The following is an 11,674-nucleotide window of genomic DNA, read 5'->3' on the forward strand; positions in this document are numbered from 1 at the left end:
TCAAGATTTAGTTGGCTCAGGTTCACTAGTTAGTGGGAGAAAGTCACACGGCAGCAGAAGATTCCGGTGAAGGATTTTAACACGGCCCTTTCCAGTCTCTGGCTTTACTTCATAAACTGGGCTTTCAGGGTGTTTTCTCTGTCACAATATACACCTTTTCTTCCCAATATGACCTCAATTTACCCGGTCCTCCCCTCTCAGTGAAAGTCCGGACTAGTACTCTGCAGCCAGGATTCAACTCTGCGCCATATATTTTTTTATCGTAGTGAATTTTTCCTCTGACTCCTTCTTTGATGGCTGTTTTTGAAGCTAGTTGGTATGCTTCAGTTATTCTTTTTCTCCATTTCTCTGCATAGTCTTCATGTGATGGGCTTTGGTCTTTCACCATGAGGCCGAACATGAGATCTATAGGGAGTCTAGGTTGGCGACCAAACAGAAGGAAATAAGGTGCATAGCCCGTAGCTTCGCTGCGTTTGCAGTTATACGCATGGACTACCTTTGCAAGAGAAGCTTTCCGGTCTGTTTTAGCATGTTCTGGCAAATTCCTAAGCATTGCCAAGAGTGTTCTGTTGAATGTTTCTACTTGCCCATTTCCCTGTGGATGATACGGTGTTGTGTGAGACCCAGAAACCTCACTGTACTCCTGAAGTTTAGCGAACAGTTTGTTCTCAAACTCCCTTCCCTGGTCATGGTGAAGCTTGGTGGGGAATCCAAATCTCAACACAAAGTCTCCAAAAATCTTTTCTGCTGCGGTTTTGGCAGCTTTGTTTCGGCACGGGTAAGCCTGAGCAAATCTGGTGAAGTGATCCATCACTACAAGAATATATTCAAATCCTCCTTTACACTTTTCCAGATGCAGAAAATCAAAAGAGGTCAATTCAAAGGGGTAGACAATATTCGTGAGAGGAGCTTTGACAGGCTTGTTAGGGCGTTTGTTTTTCAAGCACCTGCACACATGCGTGACATAGTGTTCCACGTCTTCCTGCATGTGTGGCCAATAGAAGCACTCTCGAATAAGGTGCAAAACTCTCTCCACCCCAAGATGACCCATTTCTTCGTGTAGTTCTTTATAAACCAGTTGTTGAAATCTGGTAGGAAGAATCAGCTGTGAGCGGGAAGCTGTTTTGCGACACAGTAGTCCATCGTCATCGAGGTATAGTCTTTGTTTTTGTCTCATTAGAGCACTTGTGTTTGTTGGCTCTCGCGCAGCCGTTGTCTCTCTCGCTGCCTGGGAACTCTCTCCCGACGCTGCAGCCGTCAAAGACATCCTTCTTCCCACACACCGAGTTTGCTACTTAGCTCTCACAAATGGACACAGGAAACAATTTCTGTTCACTTGAAGTGCAGTCCCCCACTCACTTCGTCTTTCTCCTTCACTCACAGATGAGGGGTCCCGCCTTCCTTTTTATTTTCAACTGCACGTAAAAACAACGTTTACATATGCTGACGCATTTACGTATTCCAAAACGAAGATTGTCTATAATGACAGACATCGCACTCTAACACCCCCACTCGATGATGTCATTCAAATCAATAACATTACATACCAAACATGTATGCACAGAACCTTTCTATTTTGGGTTTTGTGGCAGACTTTGTGAACACGTCTGCCACCATGCTTTCTGTTGGACAATAAACCAGTTCAACTTTTCCCTCTAATACAGTAGACCTTATAAAGTGGTATTTAATGTCCACATGCTTACTTCTCTGGCGGTTAACAGGATTCTTAGCCAGACGAATAGTTCCTTGATTGTCCTCAAAAATTTTAGTCGTAGTGTCCTGAAAGCTATAGTCCATATCTTTCAATAGTTGTGTGAGGTAAAGAGCTTCCTGGATTGTGCCTGCTAAGGCCATGTATTCTGCCTCACACGTCGACAGTGCTACTGTCTGCTGTTTCTTGGTTTTCCATGAAATGACAGCACCATCTTCATTTAAACTGAAACAGTAACCTGTGGTGCTTTTCCTGTCATCTGGGTCGTTAGCCCAGTCTGCATCAGAGTAACCAGTCAGTCCCAGTTTGTTGACACTTCTTCTATAACACAACTCAATGCCTTTGGTCCCTTTCAAATACCTGTAGACATGTTTCACCGCTGTCATGTGCTTCTCTCTAGGATCTGAGAGATATTGTGATAATTTACTCACAATCCAACTGATGTCTGGTCTGGTACAGCTCATGGTGTAAATGAGGCTGCCCAACATTTCCCTGTATTTTCTCTGATTTGTTGGATCTCCTTCTGGAGTGAGATCACATTTTGTTTCACTGGGGGTAGCTCTGGCTTTACAATCACACATCCCGAATCTTTCCAGAATTTTCTCAATGTATCTGGATTGGTTCATTTTGACAGTATCTGCAGTTTGGGTAAATTCAATGCCAATAAAATGAGAGAGCTTCCCCAAATCTTTCATTTTGAACTTATTTTTCAGTTTTTCCTTGACTTCTTCCATACCCTTCTCATTGCTAGCAGCAACAATGATGTCATCCACCCATACCAACAATATTACTCTTTCTTTGTCAGACTGTTTGGTGTAAACACAGTTATCGGTTTGACTCTGTACAAATTCATTTTTAGTCAAAAATTCATGGAGCATCAAGTTCCAGTTCCTACCAGATTGTTTTAGGCCATAAATTGATTTGTTTAACTTACATACCAGTTCCTCCCCTTTTTCAGATTTTACATGAAAACCTTGTGGTTGTTCCATGTACAGTTCAAAGTCGATGGGTGCATGTAGGTATGCTGCCTTAACGTCTAACAGATGCAGTTTAAGGTCATACTGTGTTGCTAATTGCATTAGCATGCGTAGTGATGTCAGACTAGCAGTTGGAGAAAACGTTTCAGAGTAGTCCAGTCCTTCGACTTGTGTGTACCCCTTTGCTACGTATCTAGCCTTGCATGTTTCATTCCCTTTTTCATCCTCTTTTATAGCATAAACCCACCTTCCCCCCACTGTCTGTCTACCTTCCGGTAGTGGTACAAGAGTGAAGGTGTTATTTTCCTTGAATGAAACCATCTCATCTATCATAGCTTTTCTCCACCTGTCTGCTTTCTCTGATGCTACAGCCTCCTCATAGCTCTGTGGTAACCCAACAGTCATCCTGTAACAGTAGTCAACACTTAGTTCACTGTTCTGTACTGCACACTCATATATTTGGGTTTCTTTCTCACTCTGTCTGATGTACGGGTAGTTTGGGCGTCGGTGTCTGTCTCTTGGTTGTCAGTCCTTATCTGTTCTGTTTCTGACTGAATGTCTTTGGTTGGTCCTGGTACGTGCTCTACAAAGTAGTCTCCCATTTGTTCTGTGTCAGTCTGCGTCTGACTCTCTGTCTTTTCTTTTGTGATGAAGTGTATCAGTCTGTGTTTCTGCACACTCTTGGTTTCTGGAAAAAACACCATGTTTGCTGGAGAATGTCGATCAAAACCAACAAAAATCCCCTTTTTGCCTCTAGAGTCTAACTTTTTCTTGTTTTGTTCGTACACAATACACTCTGAGCCAAATTTTCTCATTCTGGATAGATCTGGTCTTTTACCAGTGAATAGAAAATATGGTGTCTCCCCTGTTCTTTTACAGTAACATCGGTTTCTTATCACTGTAGCCATCCTGGCTGCATAAGGCCATAACTCTTTGGGTAAGCCTGATTCAATGAGCATACACCTCACCATTTCAAACACTGTTCGCCAGTTCCTCTCCGCGGTCCCATTTTGATGGGGGGAGTATGGAGCTGACCTTTCATGTTTTATTGTATTGTCTATCAGCAGTGTCTGATACTCTTCTGAAGTAAACTCAGTCCCATTGTCTGATCTGAGACGTTTTACTTTACCATAGGGTGCTATGTCTGCTAAAAACTGTTTCGTAGCTTCAACTGCTTTGTTTTTGTTTCTTAGGAAGTACACATAAATAGCACCTGAAAAGTCATCAGTGAAAGTGATCGCATACTTGTACCCCTCAAATGACTCTGGTGCAATAGGGCCCCCCAGGTCCGTGTGTACAAGTTCTAATGGAGCTTTAGCTCTGGCATCACCTTCTCGGTTTCTGGTTTGAGTAAATTTGCCTTGTGGACAAATCTCACATTCACCTGGTTTCTTAGCTTTCTCTCTGATTTTCATGCCATCCACAACAGACTCAAGTTTAAGCACATCACCATAATTACAGTGACCCAGTACTTCATGCCAGGTTTTTAGATCAAAACAGGTGTTACATTCATCATTATTGTCATCATCTGGTTTCTCTACAGTCTCCAGGTAATACAGTCTGCCTTTTACCTTCATGCTGCATGTTGTTCCATCAGGAAGAATCATCTTGCTGTTGCTCTTCTCAAAATGGAATTTTGCTCCCTTAGAAGCTGCAGCCTCCACAGACAAGATGTTCTGTGGGTATTCAGGAATTAGCAGAGCACATGAAAGAGTGACGTTCACCACCTTTCCTTTGTCGTTGACCAACTCGATCTGGGCGTCGCCTTTCTTCAGGACACTCCCAGTTTTCCTTGTGCCATCTGCTAACTCCATCACGTGATTCTTTGGATGAAAAGTTTTGTCAAACCTTATGAAGGCCTTTTCATCTGTCACAATGTGTGCAGAAGCACCGCTGTCCACCAGAAGACCTTTCCGTGGTGTAGACTGAGATGCATATCCATCCACCTTTAGGACGAATGAATTCTGCTCCTCCTCCGCTTGTCTTGCATCTTCCCTCACAGGTGTGCCATCCCCTGGAGCCTCCAAGATGGCCGCCACCTTGTTCCTGCCCCATGCAGACTTGTTCTCCTTCGTGTACTTGCCATGGATCTTCTTGTCTTTGTTTCTGCAGTCTCGTGCTCTGTGTCCCACCTTCTCACAAATAAAGCATTCTCCGTTGAAATGGCTCTTTTCCTCGACTTTATGCTTTGGTCTGGAGACTTTGTATCTTGTTGTCATGACTTCATCACTTCGGGTTTTATTCCGGTATTTTAGCGTGCATTCAAAACTTCTCAGCCGAGTTTTAAATTCTGTGAAAGTCAATGTCTCTCTTGTTTGAGTCACATGCACTGAAAATGGGTTGTAATCATCCGTCAGGCCTTTTAAAACCATCGCCACCAAAAGTGCATCACTGAGCGTCTCCTTTGCTCTGTTCAATGCCGCCACTATTTTCTCAACACGTGTTAAATAGTCAGCCAAATCTTCACCGTCCGCCATTAGCACGTTAGTTAGCTCTGTGTATAAGCTAACGATTCTCGGTTTTTCCTCCGACTCAAAATGGCGCCTCAATATCTCCAAACTTTTCCTCCCGTCATCAGGAGCTTCATAGAGAATCTGCATTAACGTTTTATCGTCCAAGCAGCCACACAGTTCTGCATAAGCAAGTTCATTCCTCCTACCGATCTCCTCAGCCTCAGTATCCACTGGGTCCCTTCCCAGAATGGTTTCTTTGAGTCCGATCGTTTTTAGGTAGGCCAGGAATCTTGCTTCCCAGATATGATATCTGGCTTCATCACCGTCGAATCGTGGCGGCGGTCCCCGTCCATACACATGTGTGTTCGTAGCCTGCCTGGGCCCATAACCTGTTGGCTCTCGCGCAGCCGTTGTCTCTCTCGCTGCCTGGGAACTCTCTCCCGACGCTGCAGCCGTCAAAGACATCCTTCTTCCCACACACCGAGTTTGCTACTTAGCTCTCACAAATGGACACAGGAAACAATTTCTGTTCACTTGAAGTGCAGTCCCCCACTCACTTCGTCTTTCTCCTTCACTCACAGATGAGGGGTCCCGCCTTCCTTTTTATTTTCAACTGCACGTAAAAACAACGTTTACATATGCTGACGCAATTACGTATTACCAAACGGAGATTGTCTATAATGACAGACATCGCACTCTAACAGTGTTTCTGTGGCCTAGTTGTTGTCCTTTTTTGGGGCACTTCCCTGACAAATGTATATATGTATATATACACTTGTCATTCAAATTTTTTTCTTTGCACTTTTAAAATTGGTTTGGCACCACTAAATGTGCATCCAACATGCAGGCAATATACTGTATTCAATTCTTCAGCAGCAACAATAATACATTCACAAAATGTATTAATATAGAGATCTCATTTATGTTACAACAGTTGCGCTTTGTTAGTTCTGCTGATCAGTTAAAGGACCCACAGATTAAATTTCGCCTAGGGCCCCCGGAAGACCAGGCCCAGCCCTGAATACAAGTATTTCCAAGTTGGTTTGAGTTGCTTCTTTAATTTCTCTTCTTCTTGAACAATACTCATATTATTATTTTGTAACTGAAATAAAACAGAAAAAATGTGTTCACAGACATTAGCTTTCCATAACAAGGAATAACAGGCCGACTGCTAATTCACAGCTTGTAAGAAATACTTTAAACTACACAAGAAACAGCTAAACAACTTCCTAAGAAACATTAACAATGTATAATCAACTTACAAAGACGGAAAATTCCCAATGCTTGCACGCACAGAGCCATCTCAGCATGAACGTGGCTGCATCTCCGTGAAAATGTGCTCAATTGAACTCAAGAACGCATGGTGAGAGCACTCACTCTGACACAATGAAAAATCGAAACTTAACAGAAACGACAGATATCTAACTCTGACAATTTTCCAAAACAAACTGTCAATCATAGATTACATAAACGAAAATGCTTCTTTTGACAACTTAACAAAAGGCATTACACTCCCCGCTTGAAATAATGCTGTTATATCACAACAAACATCAACACAAATTTACGTAACTTTTTCAGTTATATGGGATAGGAACAACAATGTCTGAAACTGGTCTAAGGTAAGTCTTTAAAGTCCCGTCTTATGCAGTGCGTACTTCCATCTTACGTACTTTACCGTCCTTGCTACGAAAGGATTTCACGATCAATCCCAACGGCCACTCATTTCTGTTGGTCTGGATATCCTTCACCAGAACCATATCTCCTTTTTGGATGTTTGGTTTATCCTGAGTCCACTTACTGCGGCTCTGCAACGTTGACAAATAGTCCCTTTTCCACCTTTTCCAAAAGGTGTCAGCGAGGTGCTGAACGTGCCTCCACTGTTTTCCAAACAGCTGACCTGATTTGAAGCTTCCAGAAGGCGAAAAAACAGTGCTCATCTTTTGTGTCAGTAAAGCAGCTGGGGTTAGCACCTCAGGATGGTCTGGGTCACTTGATATGGCAACCAGGGGCCTAGAGTTCATGATTGCCATCACTTCAACCATGAAAGTGCTCAAAACCTCATGCGTCAGATGAGTTGTGTCTGTCTTCATTAACATTGCATCCAAGATACGTCTGGCACCCCTAATTAGGCGTTCCCAAGATCCTCCCATATGGGATGCATGTGGTGTGTTAAACATCCACACACAGCCTTTCTTTTGTAGGTATTTGCCAACTACACTATCATCTGCGATAAATTCCAGTTCTTTGCATGCTCCAATGAAATTTGTCCCTCTGTCTGAATGCAGAAGTTTGGCGGCAGGACCTCGAATAGCAAAAAACCTTCTCAAAGCATTGATAAAACTGTCAGTTGACATGCAGTGCCCATCTTTTACTTTGAGCACAACCACCATGCATGTGACGTGTGACAACTGACCATGGGCCAAAAACATCTAAACCAACCATTGTGAAAGGAGGTTCAGGTGTTACTCTGCCTGCAGGTAGGTCAGCCATTTTCTGAGTTTCCTTTTTTCCCCGTACCTTACGACAGGTGACACATCTGTGAATGACCAAAGACACAAGACGCTTACCGCCGATGATCCAGTATCCACAACAGCGTATGCTTCTGTGTCTTCCTTGATGAGAGACTTGCTCATGATAATATCTTGCAAGCAATGTAGCAATTTGATGGGAAGCTGGAATGATTAGAGGATGTTTCTCTTTTTCTGTCAGATCAGCAGAAGATAAATGTCCACCAACCCTTAAAAGTCCATCCTTGTCCAAAACTGGATTAAGCTTCACAAGACTGTCATTGTTTGCAGTTTGACTACCTTTAAGGTTTCTGAACGTCCCTTGGGAAGTTTCCCGATGAACAGCTTGAATGATAACAACTTCTGCTTGCTCAAGTTCTGCAATGCTCAGCGTTCCAGTGTAATCCTTTAACTTTTTCTTAAAGGGTGATGCAAAATGAATGAGTCTAGCTATGGCTCGGCAAAGTGATGTCCAGTTGGAGAACTTTTCAAAGCGCTGAGATCCCAGCTGTGTTTCTAATGTTGTAGTCAGAAGTGTAGTGATTTCTGGACGTAAATCTTTATCCGATGCTGGTTCCACCAAGGAAAAAACACTTGCTTGGTGTGACTTTGAAATTTTTTCAGAGTAGAGAAAAGGGGGACCAGAACCACCGGGGGACAGTCTACCAGCTGTCCCCAACTTACCCCCTTCCTCATATAACCTCATATTAGGGTGAGGGGGTGGGGGGTCTAGCCTGCGATGCGCCTTGGGGGGGGGCTACTTGGCAGTGGCCCCCCTCCTATGGTTGCCGTATGGAGTGGGCCCCCCCTCTTTCGGTTTTATTTGCACCTTAGACATGTAGGGTCCTTGGTAGGGGGGGTGAGGGGACATCACTGTGAGTAATCAGGAGATGTCCCCTTAGTGCCCTACTCGCCAATTTTAACTGCACCCCCCTTAGTACACACACCCCTCCCCTTTCAATATATACATTCCAACATAAACACACACACATGCGCACACACACCCTTTCAAACACACATACACGCACACACATTTTGCAAGGAAGGTGGGACCTGGGTCCATCTGTCCCCTACCCCTTCCCTGGTGGGGGGTGCGGGCCTCTTGGCGATGGTGGCCGTGTCCCTTGGGTGCTGGCTCCCTGGGCCCGGCGGTGCTCTCTCTGCACGGTGGTGGAGTTCATATTACACCTGAGCCGGGGGTGTTCGTGTCCCTGGGGGGTGGGTCCTGGTCCTTGCCCCTGAGCGCTGGGCCCCGCCAAACTTCCAACATGGCCGAGCCTGGTCGGGCCATATTTATAACACCCCTTGTGGGCCCTCTTTTTTCCCCGGGGTTCCCCCCTCCTGGGCGGGGGCGGCGGGCCCCTGCCTTGCTCCTCAATGGACCAACCGTGGGCCGGGCGGATGGCTGCCTGGAGTGCGGAGCGGGTCTCCCTTGGGGGGTCCTGGCTCGTACCTGGGGTAGGGGCGAGGGGATGCCCGGAACTCCTGGGTGGTGGTGGGGTGCTCGTCTGGGGCTGTGGGCGTCCTTCTCCTGTGGGGCCCTGCGTTGGGCGCTCCCGGCGCGGCGGGGGGGCTGCTCTCCTGGTTGGGCTGGGGCGGCGCTCTCTTTCCCTCCGTGCCTCCCTGCTCTCTGGCTCTGGGGGCCTTGCGGCGGTCCTGCTGGCCCTGGCCTGGGTGGCGGGCTTGGTCGCCCGGGCGGCGGTTGTTCCCTGCCGGTTCCCGTGTGGCGTTGGGGGGATTTCGGCTGCCGCTGCTGCTGAGTGGGGGTCTTGGGGTGGGGATGGCTGGGCACTCTCCCTCCTTCTTGTCACGTTCCACCATCCATTTTAGAAGAATATAAACACTCACCTGAGCACAGGTGTTAGCTCACCTTTGCACTAACAGTTTGCATGATTGAATGACTGAAATATTTCACACTAGTTGGTTTTAAGGCATAAGTATGCGTGTGAACAGTATCTGTTTTGTGTACATGTCGACAGGTGGACATTTTTGCAGCTAGCAGGTGTGTTTATAACATTTGAGTGTGTGTGTGGATAGGCCCCGCCCTTTTTGTACTACATTTGAACCTTACCATAATGATTAACAACCAGTAAACTTGTTGCTTTATGCTGCTTCATGGTCTTACCCCCCTTCCCCTCCTATTATCACCCTCCTACCCCCCCTCTCTAACGTCCCTCTCTCTTCTTCCCCTCTTTCCTTTTCCGTCCGGTCCAACACCAAAGATTTTCAAACATGATTGAAATTAATAAAGTTTGGCCTCAATTACAAAAGGGGTTTATTCAGACATACCTTTGGTTTGTCTGAAGATTAATAACCCCTCTTGTTAAAGTAAAATATGTCCAACACAAGAGGCCCTCAGCTCTCATCTGTCTGCCCAGCTGTTGGACAGGACAAGTAAAAAAAAAAAAAAGAAAAAGAAAAGGGGGACCAGAAAACCAGATGCTTGCCTGCAGCTCAGAGACTCGAACAGATCGGGTCGCTTGGTCGGCTGGATTTAATGCAGTTGGAACGTACTGCCATTGATTTGGCTTTGTAGATACTCTGATCCTAGTGACACGGTTGCCACATACATGTAGAATCTTCTTGAGGTATTGTGTATATAGCCTAACACAATCCTGCTGTCAGTGAAAAATCTAACACAGTCCACTTCCATGTCCAGAAGGTCTCTGAGCAGTTCAAACATTTCAACTGCAAGGACAGCGGCACACAGTTCTAGGCGTGGTACAGTGTGTGCAGGCCGGGGTGCAAGTTTTGACTTCCCCATCACAAACCCAACATGATGTTTGCCATCAGTGTCAACTAAATGAAGGTAAGCCGCTGCTCCTATAGCAACAACTGAAGCATCAGAAAAAATGCAGAGTTTTCTTCCTTTCATTTTTCCTGGAGAAACTGCACAGTAACACTTTGGAATCTGGAGATTTCCAGGAGCCTTTAAAGAGTTTCTCCAAGAAATCCACATTTCTTCTTTCCCAGTCTCTCTCTTCTGATGACAAATCACAAACGAGTGCCATGCATGATTATGGGGGCCACAAAACCCAGTGGGTCATATAAACAGTTGACTGTTGATGGCACGCCTCTTCTTGTGAAGGGTTTGACTTCTCCGGAAACAAGGTAGGTGAAGCTATCAGTTTGTAGATCCCAACACAATCCTAAGCTTCTCTGAATGGGGAGAGAATCCACATTGAGATGTAAATCTTTGAGATTTTTTGCGCGATCTTCATCTGTGAATCCTTCCTTAACCTCACTGCTATTTGAAGCCACTTTATGCAAACGGACAAGAAGGTCAATCACGGAAACGACAGATGTCTAACTTTGACAATTTTCCAAAACGAACTGTTAAGCATAGATGACATAAACAAAATTGCTTCTTTTGACAACTAAACACAAGGCATTACAATCAACATGAATACCAGATTTGTTCATGAGTGAACTATTTATCTAAAATGGTCTGTCTGTTTTACAACATGTTTGCAAAACTAAAGCTTTAGTGCTGCTGTCTTATATGGCAGCGCTATAATTTCTGCTTCTTTTTGGTTTCTGCATTGAAAGGAGGGCATGACACACTACATTTTAATGAAGTCGCATGCCATATTTCCTTCCAGTCTTGTACTGGCACGTGTTTGAATCCAAATTCTGATATTCAGCCAGCAGTCATGCTTTTGCTCAACTGTCCACTGCTGTCCTTAACAATGTAACAGTGCATTATATTTACCGTCAAGCAACATCATCAACAAACTTGGTTGATGTCAAGTCATTCAGACAAAACGGGCTTGTTTCTCTTAGGAGGCTGTTGTCGGACGTGCTAGAAATGAAGGAAAGACTGATCAATCCTTTCTGATTCCCTCCATCAGAAAACTCTTTTTGAGGTTCTGTGTGGTTTGTTTTGTGTTTGTTTATAAGAACTTCAATTATATAGAATTTTCTGTTTTGAAGTGAATGGAAAAGGACGAGATGGGATTTCCTGGCAGTGAGGATTTATCTTAATACCAATGAAACAAATTCTTAGGTCCTTTACAAACAAGTTAC

This window comes from Oryzias latipes, chromosome 13 (genome assembly GCF_053564925.1).
Source record: "Oryzias latipes strain Hd-rR chromosome 13, Olatipes_Hd-rR_3.1".
NCBI lineage: Eukaryota > Metazoa > Chordata > Actinopteri > Beloniformes > Adrianichthyidae > Oryzias > Oryzias latipes.